General features: G+C 35.2%; 1 protein-coding gene across 1 annotated transcript in view; it reads right to left on the reverse strand.

Annotated features, from left to right (window-relative positions):
- LOC136031930 (zinc finger CCHC domain-containing protein 24-like) overlaps positions 1–4,019 on the reverse strand; it is a 35,346-nt gene extending 31,327 nt beyond the window's left edge. Inside the window, exon 1 of the mRNA XM_065711923.1 lies at positions 3,884–4,019. The gene's annotated coding sequence lies outside the window, so the exon portion shown is untranslated. The remainder of the gene's footprint in view (positions 1–3,883) is intronic.
- Positions 4,020–12,915: the final 8,896 nt, after the last annotated feature.

Genomic DNA, 12,915 nt, shown 5'->3' on the forward strand with positions numbered 1-12,915 from the left:
TGAGCATGGACGCCAGAATCGAACGCTCGGCAAACATCATGACTAGCTGCTGTAACCCTTTCCCTGTCTGGTCACACTCTAAAAGTACATTACAAATGATATGGTGAACATGTTCCCTACTAACAGACTGTTTAAAACCAAATTGGTTATCAGGGCTTTCGCAACCTCTATATAAGTCATCAATAAAAAGAACCCCAAAAATTTTGCAAAGAACTGGGGCAACTGTTATAGGGCGGTGAGAGCCGCATTGAGCAGGGTCTTTTCCTTTCTTTAATACCGGGGTGACAACCCCAACACAAAAGGAATCTGGCACTAAACGGCAAGTTAAAACCATCTGGTATAACAGAGTGAGATGCTCAAGGACCCTTTGGCTGCTAGGAGCTAAATTCATGCCACACGCTTGGTAAATGCCTCGCGAGAAATTTTTCTTTGCTTTAACTATTGCCACCCGAACATCAGAAACAGTTACAACAAACCCGAGTGAAGGCGATGCTTCACTTAACAAGAGATCAAGGTTATCTTCATATTTCGACACAAGCTGAGCGTCGGGTGCTGCAAATTCTACTTTGTAATTACTATTCCACTGTTCTTCTGTGGGCCAGAGGCTGGGACCGCCGCAATCACTTCTGTTTTTCCTTTTAAGGAAATTCCAACGGCATTTGGGTCACTTTTCAGCGTGTTACCATTTTCGTCCAGAATGGTTGCATTATGCTTCTGCAGGCAGTTGGCAAACTTTTTTTTCAGATAAATCCGCAACGTATTCACAGCACCAAACCTGGGCTTTCCTATATCCATCCACATTTTGTACCAAGACTTAGAAGAATGACAAAGCTGAGCTAGGAGTGGGTTTTCTTTCCAGCGTGGAACTTCAGTACCAATGCGAACCTTGAGTTGTGGTACCGCAGCACTGTCAGTGACTCTCAAAGCATGGATTATTTTCATGCAGTATACATTTAAATCAACCTGTTTCTCAAGGGGTTTCTTGACTAGGATTCGTTTGTAGAAGGTGGTAGGGTACCTTGATCCTTCCCAGTATTTCATCACAAACAGATTGGTATATGTCTATATTGATCTTCTTCCAGTCGGATTTCTTACGCCACTTCCTTACTTTGTTGAGACCTAGGCTTAGCTGTATAGTTGTATCGAAAGAACAGGATACGGGTAAGTGATCGGAAATGTTGATAGTAATGTTCACATGTGGAGAGGGGAGAGGCAATGTCGTTTGCTTGGTTTGAAGAAAGAAATCAAGGGCCGAGGATGCTCCCAAATTATAAATGTATGTAAAATCAAGATCGTTAAAAAGAACCTCAAGACCGGTGAGTGCATTAAGGAAGATTTGTGGAAGTGGGTTTGTACCAGAGACATTACAGTTCATGTCATCCGCTACTATAACGTTTAGTCCCTGTTGTTCTGGACCACTTACTGAACTTGCTAACTTTTTACAAGCAATACTGAACTTGCGTTCAGACTTAAGGTCTCGGTAGTCAGCTCGGATGTAAACTAAGTAAATGACAGTCTCGTCTATTTTGACAGCAACATAATTGTCAGAAGACGAGTGAAGCGCCGATAGAAGTTCTGCTCGGGCGAGTACTGCTATATTACCGGATGGCCTACCTTTTCCACTTTGACTGGTTATCACTGAAACCCCAAATACTTTCAACCATCCGTGCAGTAAAAGAATGTCCAGACTTTCATTGGAGAGAAAGTGTTCTTGTATTCACAATACGTCACATGACTCCATTAGGCGATATACAAAAAGCCTTTTGTTAATTTCACCAACATTTATGTTCCAAGTAGTTATCCTTAAAGTTCGACTGTTCATTTCTTATGCAATAGTTTCTGTGCTTCTGGGCATTTATACGAATAACAGGAGTGGTCAGAGGAGCCACAGAGAGTGCATTTTATGACAAGTTGACACGGGTTTTCTTTGGAGTTCTGGTGGTCACCAGCGCAGTTAGAGCATTCGAGGAAGCTTTACAGTTATTTGCAGTATGACCGTAACACTGGCACTTGTAGCACTGGGTAGGCAAAAACTTGTACTCAATTATGGGTAGACGCTCCAATAACAAAATAAGCGCTCCAGTAACCAATAACAAGGTCATTCTCAGTGGCATATTTTAGGTATATAATATAGTCTAATTTCAGTGGCATACTTCAAGGGGATATATATACGGTCTACGCGATGGGGTTTCTAGGCTTCTCTATAACTAGGGAATAGGTTCTAAGATAATTTTCGTTTGGACATCTAACAGATCAGTTTGTCAAATCGCAGCCAAACTTGTTGAAAGGCATAAGTAGGCTAATAATTATCCTGGTTTTGGGTTTTGGGGGATCTACGCCGCATCTGGCTATTGCGGGAGGAGAGAGAACCACGATTCATGTTATTGTTATATTTACCAGAAAGAACTGGCAAAGAAAAATAGAATTTGGAGAGAAGCAAGAGCAAGTCTCCTACTTTTTATTGGGTTGAGAACTGATCCCAGCTTTGTGGGTAATGGGTAGAAGGTAATGGGATGTGGGTACTGGGATGGAAAGTGAAAGGATATTAACACGTTGAGCCTTTTGGGGAGGCAAATATGATCCAAATTCTTCACGGGGGAGGAGGTCCCAGCCAGATCGAAAGGTTTTAATGACATTAACAATAGGCTAAGTGTTATAAACTTTTATAAGCTTAAAGATAAAAAGTAAATTTTCAACCAAATAAGTATGTAAATAAATATGTAAATAAGTATGTAAATAAATATGTAAATAAATAAGTATGTAAAATATGAAAAAAGGGCGGTGGCTATGCCTTTTGGTGGAGCTACCCCGAAAAGATTTTTAATATTAAGAGAAGTTCGTTGCTACCCTCGATGAACGACAGCAAAAGCGGAAGAACTTTAAACAAAATCACAGATTTGTATACTCAAAATCGATTATGTAGACTTAATCATTCGTTGGCTCCAAGCAAAAAGGTTAACTTTAGCTTACAAATTGGAAACTTGGGAGAACATAAGCCCGCCATCCTCCAAATAAATAAGCAGGATACACCATTGAGCTTATTTTGAGCTCTTGATAATATCTAATATATATATATATATATACATATATATGTTTGTATATATATATATATATATATATATATATATATATATATATATATATATATATATATATATATATATATGTATGTATATATATATATATATAATATATATATATAATGAAAACAGAAGTCACCAATGCAACAGCACAAACACATAAAAAAAAGACAGAAAAGGAAGACTGTTTTCCTGCATTAGTAATTAATATAGGTCAGTACTTGAATGAGGGCCTTAACCCTACTCTTCCATACAATTACATAGGTCAAACAGCATAGCCATACTCAATCAACCATAAAGAATAATCAATGGACAGGCAGTCATGTCGTAAGTAAGTATAAGTAGTCATTTACCAAATATTAAAAACAGTTAAAAAAAGGGACAAATATATATATATATATATATATATATATATATATATATATATATATATATATATATATATATATATATATATATATATATATATATATATATATATATATATATATATATATATATATATATATATATATATATATATATATATATGAAAGTCTGGTAGTCCTGAGTAAAAATGTATTTAATCTCGAATAATGTCAGGTCTTTTTTTTCTTCTTTTTTCACACGTCCAGACCTTCGAATTCGTGTCTCGCTTCTTTTTACTGTTTTTTACTCTAATAGATTTAATTCCATCATTTCAAATTAAGCAAGAAGAACACACTATGTAATCAAATTAAGGATAGGTAGCATTTTTGAGCCTTTTTCTCTTCGATGACAGCTTAAACCGTAGCAATGCATGCAAAACTATTAAATATACTTACAAAAATTAAAAAATGACCGAATCCACATAATGATATTTTCAAACAAAATATACAAATCAAGAAAACTTTTACGTCCTGACAAATAAATATTTACATCCTCATGGAGAAAATTAATTCTAGGTTCTGATCAGCTGGAAACCCGATGGAATCTTCCTGGAGCCTTCCAAAAATTTGCGTAGCTTAACATGTTGCATGTAAATTCAACTGGTTCACCAGAATTTTTGTTTCTAAGAGACATCCAATTTACGTAGCCAACTCAAAATCACAGAGTGTCATTGATTCTATCTTAAATTAAATAAAAAAAACTCATTTTTTTTAGCTGAAAGTAAGGAGGGACATTAAAACTTAAAACGAACAGAAATTACTGGGTATATGAAATGAGTTGTCCCCTCTGCAATCCCTCGCTCTTTACGCTAAAGCTTTAAATTGTTTTAAAAAGTAGAATTGTGGCAAAGAGTCAAACTTTAGCGTAAAGAGCGAGGGATTGCGGAGGGGACAACTCATTTCATATACGGAGTAATTTCTGTTCGTTTTAAGTTTTAATGTCGCTCCTTACTTTCAGCTAAAAAAAAATGAGTTTTTTTATTTAATTTCTGAACGTTTTTGAATTAATGCATGTTTGGTTTTGGCTCTCCGCACATAAATTATTAAAATGAAATTTGTATATTAATTCTTTTTTTGGCTAAATGGCTTTCTATTAGTTTTGATCAGACGATTTTGAGAAATAAGGGGTGGAGAAGGAGGCCTAGTTGCCCTCCAATTTTTCGGTTACTTAAAAAGGCAACTAGAACTTTTAATTTTTAACGAACGTTTTTATTAGTAAAAAATATACGTAATTTAAGAATTAACTTACGTAACAAACTTTCATAACCTTATATTTTTATTATGTATACGAGGGGATTTGTACCCTCGTTAATACCTCGCTCTTTACACTAAATCGTAAGTTTTATCCCAATTCTTTAAGAATGACCCCTGAATCAGAAAGGCCGTAGAATAAATAGTTGAAATTACTAAAAATACTTTAGCATAAAGAGCAAGGTATTTATCTCCTCCTAAATACCTCGCTCTTTATGCTAATGTATTTTTAGAACCCCTTATATGCGTAATAATCTCTGTTCGTTTTAAGTTTCAATGCTACTTCTTCCTTTCATTTGAAAAAACGTTTTCATGTTTATTTTTCATTGTTTTCTTATAGTAATGCTAGAGAATCCTGCGCCCTTGTCATTGAATTTTTCTTCCCCCATGTCCTCCAAGGAAAGATCCTCCAACATAGCCCCCTCTCCTCAGCCCCACCGCCAAACAAAATAAAATCCCCCTGAAAACGTCTATACACTTCCCAATAACCATTACTATATCATGAAAAGAGAAATCACCATTGCTACAGCACAAGCACAAAAAAAAAAAAAAAAAAAAAAAAGAGACAGAAGGAGAAAAGGAAGACTGTTTACCTAAATTAGTGATTAATATAGACCAGCACTTGAATGAGGCATTAACCCTACTCATCCATACAATCACATAGGTCAAACAGTATAGCCACACACAATCAACCATAAAGAATAATCCATGGACAGGCAGTCATGTCGTCAATAAGTATAAGTCGTCATTTACCGAACAATAGAAAAAATAATATAGACAAATAATTCAGAGGCAACACCCAACATAAGGGCTCATCAGGAGAATACACTGGCCTATATAGGGTTTCGCCACTCTAAATTCTCTACCCAGCACAGTGTTATGGCTACCACAGAATATCCATGGCATCCCCACGTCAGGTATCACCCCCAAAATACATGCCTATGAAAAAAACAGCAAATGTAAAACAGCCAAGTAAAACCAAAACAAGCTTATCCTGTTAATATATCCCTCCCTTTAGCAACAATAGGTAAACTAAATATTATAAATTTTACCAAATCACAAATATTAACACATTGCAAAAAACCTGAATGAACAAAACAATTATAGAATTCACCTTTACCATGTGGCTAATTTTTTTAAAAAATGCGCTCAATTAGAAACACAATTCAAAATAAATGGCGCTGTGACAACATTTCTCGAACCTCCGAAATTAGTTAAAAATTTCTTTAAGTATTTCTAGATAATTCTTTTGATATTTATTTAAAAGTTCGTTATAATGAAAACTAAATTTTTTAAATTGCAAAGTTAATTTATTTGCAGAAAAACCTCTTGATATCAATTTTTGGCTTAAGATTTTACATCTATTTTTAAAATCAATATAATTACTACAAATCCTTGCATAACGAAGTAACTGCGAGAAAAACGCTGAATATGTGATATTTGAGTGTATATTACTTTCAGGGAATGGGAAACTAATCACCTCAAAATCAAAATCATCCGTTTTATTATACATTTTAAAACTTAATTTATTATTATTACAAATATTAATATTTAAATCTAAGAAATGATCTTCATGACCAGTGCCATGACTAGGCTCAAGAATAAGCTCTGATGGATATATATTTTTAGAAATATCAATGAAATCCTTACAATTTAAGACCAAAATATCATCTAAATATCTTTTATTATTTGACAAAGCATGTTTTAAATTAATTGGATTATTCTTATCCATCATATATTTATATTCTAGTTGACTTAAAAACAAGTCAGCTATAAATGGGCTGGCATTCCCCCCCATGGGAATTCCCATAATTTGCTTGTACAAATCACCCCCAAATCTTATATAAGTATTGTATAAAACAAATTCCAATAACTCAAAAATCATATCCAAGCTGTAACATCTCAAGTTAACTGTAGTATTAAAGCAGTTTGTCCATATGGCTTTTTTATTATAACTGTCTATTTTTAAGAACCTTTTACTAGATAAGAGGAAAGATTTCTTGTAAACACTGGTCAAAGTTTGTAACTTGCAGCCCCTCCCCCAGGGATTGTGGGGGAGTAAGTCATCCCCAAAGACATAGTTATTATGGTTTTCGACTATGCTGAACAAAATGGTTATCTCAAAATTTTGATCCGTTGACTTTGGGAAAAAAATGATCGTGGGAGGGGGCCTAGATGCCCTCTAATTTTTCTGGTCACTTAAAAAGAGCACTAGAACTTTTCATTTCCGTTAGAATGAGCCATCTTGCGACATTCTAGGACCACTTGGTCGATACGATGACCCCTGGGAAAAAAAAAATAAACAAACAAACAAATAAATAAACACGCACCCGTAATTTGTCTTCTGGCAAAAAATACAAAATTCCACATTTTTGTAGATAGGAGCTTGAAACTTCTACAGTATGGTTCTCTGATACGCTGAATCTGATGGTGTCATTTTCGTTAAGATCCCACGACTTTTAGGGGGTGTTTCCCCCTATTTTCCTAAATAAGGCAAATTTTCTCAGGCTCGTAACTTTTGATGGGTAAGACTAAACTTGATGAAACTTATATATTTAAAATCAGCATTAAAATGCAATTCTTTTGATTAGCTATTGATATCAAAATTCAATTTTTTTAGAGTTTGGTTACTATTGAGCCGGGTCACTCCTTATTTAGGGAAAACTTTTTTTAGAAGAAAGCATCAATGCATCTCAAGGTCAAGTTACTCTTGAGTTTGTATTCTGATGTTTTCTCGACAGTAGAGTAGAGCCAAAGTAGCCTATATTTAATTCAGCAACGTAAAAATGAAAAAGGCTGCAAATAAGAAGAAGTGTAGTTAACATATAATTCGATTACTAAGCATAGGAACATGCCAAATGCACTTGGCTGCTAGTTTGTGGATGAATTTTATTCAATTAAATGAATAAAATTATTTTATTCAAAATAAATAAAGAGTGACCAATTAAATCCCTCCAGCTTTTTTAATCATCATCATTTCATTAAGGATAGCATGGAAGAGTTTCATCATTTCATTAAGGATAGGATGGAAGAGTTTTTATTTTACACCACAGAGTTAGCACTTGAGATGAAAGTGCAAAAAGTTGTCGCTTCGTAAATTCATGTCAATATGTGAATTGCATGCGCAAGGGTCAGGGTCAGCTCTGGGGTCAGGGGTCATCAAACCTTTAAGAAGATAAATTAACATTTTAAGGGTATTTTTTCAACAAACCTATCCTTACGGAACCTTTTTGGGCAAATTCCGTCTTTCCGTGTTCCCAGGTATGTGGGGTGCTTCAGGATTATACTTTAGAAGACTTTGGAAAATCGTGACCAAGGGAACGATCCATAAAGGTGCCAAGCCGATCAGAGAGCCATGACCAAACATGTCCACCTTTTTCTAGAAAAAAACCGTATGTGAATAATGAGCAATTTACGTACATTAGGGTCATTGCGCCTTGGACTGTAGGGATCATTTAAGCTCTGAAGGCTTTCTTGCTAGGAGGTTTTGACTGTTTCGAACCAAATAGGCATCTTATAACTTTGATCAGATGCCATTTAAGGAATATGGGGACACCCTAGCGCACATTTCGTGTTGTGGAGGGCCAAGGTGCCATCTTGTCGTTTCCAGTTACCAGAAAGGGCATTAGAGTCTTCGACTTGCGATCGTTGATTCCACCACAAAGTTTCCACGATTATCTTTCCATATGAAATGACCTGGGAAAAAAAATTATAATGCTTGGAAACACTTGGCATTTTACCAAGTCAGTGCATTAACATTCTGACCTTATCAGCAACCATGTCAATCTTATCAGTCATTGTTGCGTGGATTAGTGTTCTGCGTACTATTTTCTATTTTATGGTTGATAAAATCATAATTATCTTGTGGCATAAAGTCAACAGCAGAAGTAATTTTCGTTTAGTTTTTGTTTGACTTCCCATTTTTAATGAAAACGTATATTAGAATAAAATTATTTATTCTCAACAAAATATTGAAAAAGATTTTTTTCTGCTTAAAAAATTTGAATATGGATCTTTTTTGGTAGGATTATGTAATTTAATTATTCAGCTTTTGAATGTGTTCTTACTCTACCTAACAAATCAACTGTTAGTCTGTTGTAAGTCAACTGTAAGTCAAATTACGACTCAAACTAAAAGGATTGCATTTTGTCATATATAATAAAGACATTTCTTCAAAATTTTTCTACTGCACTGTTACATTTTAGTCTTTATGGCAAGCGGACAAAAGTTCTTCAACCATCAATTGTTCGATATATGAAATCTGTATCTTATGGTAGTTCGGCATGCGAAACCTAGCCCTGTTCTGTAATTAAACTCCAACAGCTCCCTTCGTTCTCCTAAAAGCAGAAGTCACACTTTTCTTAATTTCCAAGTGCCTTTTATTTTAGGTTTGGATTTTATTTTCAATTTTTTAAGGGGTGGGGAGAAATTCCAAAAATAAACTCCCTGAAAAAGGAATTTCAAATATTTCAAGGGTAGATTCTTTTTGACAAGTCTTTTTGCTTCCCCGCCCAGGCCACACACATTTAGTCCTGTATTTACACTCAAGAGATTTTCGCAATAACAGGGAAGCTGTTAATCTCTCAGCAATACTGTACTGCTAGGTTAACTCTGGATATATTTCTTCGAATAATGAACGATTAGTTGGGGGATAAGCTCTCCACTCTTTATTTACCTCCATATTTGCACCAATGTGCATCATGGAATGCATCATGGCGACTGAACTGAATTTATATCTCAAATTTTTGCATCACAGCATTTTGGTTTGAAATCGTTAGCTTTTTGTGGCACAAAATCTTCAGTCCTAGCCAGCGCAATGGAGCTGCCTAAGTAAAGAGCGATATGGGCACATTATATCTTTTCTGACTAAAGCAATTCGTATAGACGGAGTTGTCGCAAAAACTTCGAAAAGGGCTTATTGGATTAGACATCAAAAGTTTAAGTGCCCTTTTAAGAGTCAAAGGTGATAGAAGGCAACTACCCCCCCTCCCTCACGCCAACCCTTTTCCAAAACACGTCCAATCAAAATTTTGAGACAACCTTTTTGTTCAGCATAGTTGGAAGGACTAGTAATTATGTCTTTTGAAATGACACCCCCATAGCCCTCGGGGCAAGGGCTATAGTTTATACTAATTGCCATTGAAGACGTGGTTGCATAAACTCCGAAGGGGGTTCATTCGATTGGAAATCAGAAGTTCTAGTGCCCCTTTTAAGAGTAAAAATTGATCGGATGGTATTAGCACTTCTACCCCACGTCCTCTTTTCCCCAAATGCATCTGATAGAAATTTTGAGATAGCCATTCTGTTCAAGTTAGTCCATAGATCATATAACAAGAACTTCAGGGTTAAAAAAGCCTCAGAGCCTGGGGGCAAGAGTTGTAAGTTGCGCCCCGGGGCAGATACAATTTGTGGAAGAGGTGGTCGTATAAACTTTAGAGGAGGATCTTTAAACCGAAAATCGAAAGTTACTGTTCCCTTTAAGAGTCAAAAGTGATGGAAGGCAACTAGCCCCACTCCCTGAAACCCTCTTTTCACAGAAACCCGTCTGATCGAAATTTTTAGATAGCCATTTTGTTCGAAATAATCAAAGAATATATAATAATGCTTCTAAGGTAGACACAACCCCACAGAGGCTAAGGGAAAAGGAGTTAAGACATGCCCTGGAGCAGATTATGATTCTGTAAAATGGATGGTCGTATAGACTTCGGATATGGCTCATTTTATGGAAATTGGAAGTTATAGTGTGCTCTTTTTAAGATTAAAAAGTGATTGGAGAGAAACAAGCCCCCCCCCCCCCAACGTTCATCATTTCCCAAAACAAACAGTCAATCAAAATTTTGGGGCATCCAGTTTTTTCAACATTGTTGAAAGGTCCTGTAGTTATGTCTTTGGGGATGTCACCCTTCCCCCACCCAGAGCCCTCGAGAGAAGGGCTGTAAGTCGTGCGCAATACATTCACTGTTTACATGTTATATATGTTATTGAGAAATATATGCATGTTTGGCCTTAACTTTCCATAAAGAAGAAGGGTATTCAAATGAGCCTTTCAGAGAATGTTGAACCAAATAATTCTTAAGTTTTTTCACTTTTTTAAGGAACAGATACCAGTATATGTATGTTAAACTGACAATACACGTTCATTTGTTTGCCTTTTTCAGTAATTCATGGTAATTTCAGCTCGTTTTGTGTTTGACTCGGTTATACTCGTGCCTCGTGGTCTGCTCGTGTTTGAATCGGTTATATATTGTAATTTATGTTCGTTATGGGTTTCATTTGTTTATTGATGGTGATGGTTTTGCGCTTGGAAGATTATTATACTTGATTTCTGCCCATTTTTGATTTAATGGAGTTCTTTACTTTTCTTTGAAAAACTTATTTTGTAGAAAAAGTTTTTAAATTCATTGCTTAAAAAAGGACATTTGAACTTTCAATCTATTTTCAAATGAGTCATTTCCTTGTATTTACGACCACTGATTCAATACGTTCATCCCTGGAAAAAATTCTTTCTATGAAGAAACACAAGATATCGTTTCATAATTTTCATAATAAGGGTTTGACACCTTCATTATAAAGTTTCTCAGACATGTTAAATTTCATATCATGATCTTCTGTGGGATCTAGGTTCTGTTTGGGAATTTTTTTTTTCCTTTTCTTAAATACATTCAAATAGTTTTATGCGAGAAGCTTTGAATAAGTAAATTAAATTAAAAAAAAAAAACATTCTTTGGAAGTGAAAGTAAGGAGCAACATTAAGACTCAAAACAAATAGAAATTATTCCACATAAGAAGGGGTTGCCCACTCCTAGATATCTTGCTCTTCACGCTAAAGTTTTAGCAGTTTTAAAAAAGATTCCTGTTCCTATTAAACGGCCCTTGTGTTTCAGGAGTCGTTATCAAAATAATTGGGACAAACAGTCAAACTTAAGCGTAAAGAGCAATATATTCGCAAGGTATTTAGAGATACAAGCACCCTGGATCACCCGGAGAACCACCCTGTGTATACATCAGAGAAGTCCCAAAAATACATTCTTAGAATTTTCAGATTCTGACAGAGAGGGATCATTTCCTTAGTAGGCGTAAAATAAAAATAAATAACTGAATTGTTGTCTTTAATTCAAACGCCGAATCTGAAGTTTAAAAACATTAATTATAAATAATTACTAAAATTTTATAGTCTTTATTGGTTTTTTATTCTTTTTTAATCCTATAGAAGAAACAAATAGATTTGTTATTACAGATTGGGATAGCCAAGCTATCTGAGGGGAAAACGAAAGAAAAAGAGAAAAAAAAGATGCCGTATATTGGAATATCGTGATTGCAGCCACTTTTTTGATTTTCAAGCCAATATATTTCCCTTGTTGTTCAAGCCAAGGGACGGTAAGTTTCCTACATAAGGGTTTTGGACAAGGCGGTTCTAATAGTGTACTTCGTTTTTTGATCTGATTCTAGTTTTGGAGTTATGGGCTACTTTATTTTTTACTATGGGGCATGATCGTCTTTTACAAGGCTTCTAGCTACCACCGCAACTCTGACTACGGGATACAGTTCGGTCCTTAATGTAGACAAACAGGAAAAAATCAATGGCTTTTTCTTAGTTGGAGCGAAAGTTCTTAAGCCGAACTGGCCACCCATTACGAAAACCAACAAAGAGAGATAAAACTCAACGAAAAGACAACAAACGAGACTGTGGCCAGTACAGTGAAAAGATGAGAGACTAAAACAACACAGATATTTCGCCTGTATGTAAAATAGGAGTCTTCAGCACAAAAGAAACAACGACAAAAAAATTAAACTGAAAAAAGATAAAACCACCACTAATATTAATAAAATACAACTTTCGCAGCTGATCCACGCAGGGAAAAGAGCCATTAAGAGCTACTTCGATGAGAACACCGAAGCAACTGAGTAGAAAAAAAGTTTAAAAATTGAAATGAAGTTAATTATTCTGTTGCAAAATAATTCTCTTGTTAGCTATTCTTGAAGCAATTCTTTCTGGTCTAGTAGGTAATCTCGTCCTCTTGTGATTATGTAAAATCTTAATTCTCTTATTGACTATTGGTTCATTTCTCAAAAGACTATCATAGATTGGGTCAATATTTAAATTTCCCGTGTCTCTATTTATTGAAAGATTAGCAAACATATGTTTTTTAGTTTCTATAGCCTCCCTCGCCCACTGA

Source organism: Artemia franciscana, chromosome 10 (genome assembly GCF_032884065.1).
Source record: "Artemia franciscana chromosome 10, ASM3288406v1, whole genome shotgun sequence".
Classification (NCBI taxonomy): Eukaryota; Metazoa; Arthropoda; class Branchiopoda; order Anostraca; family Artemiidae; genus Artemia; species Artemia franciscana.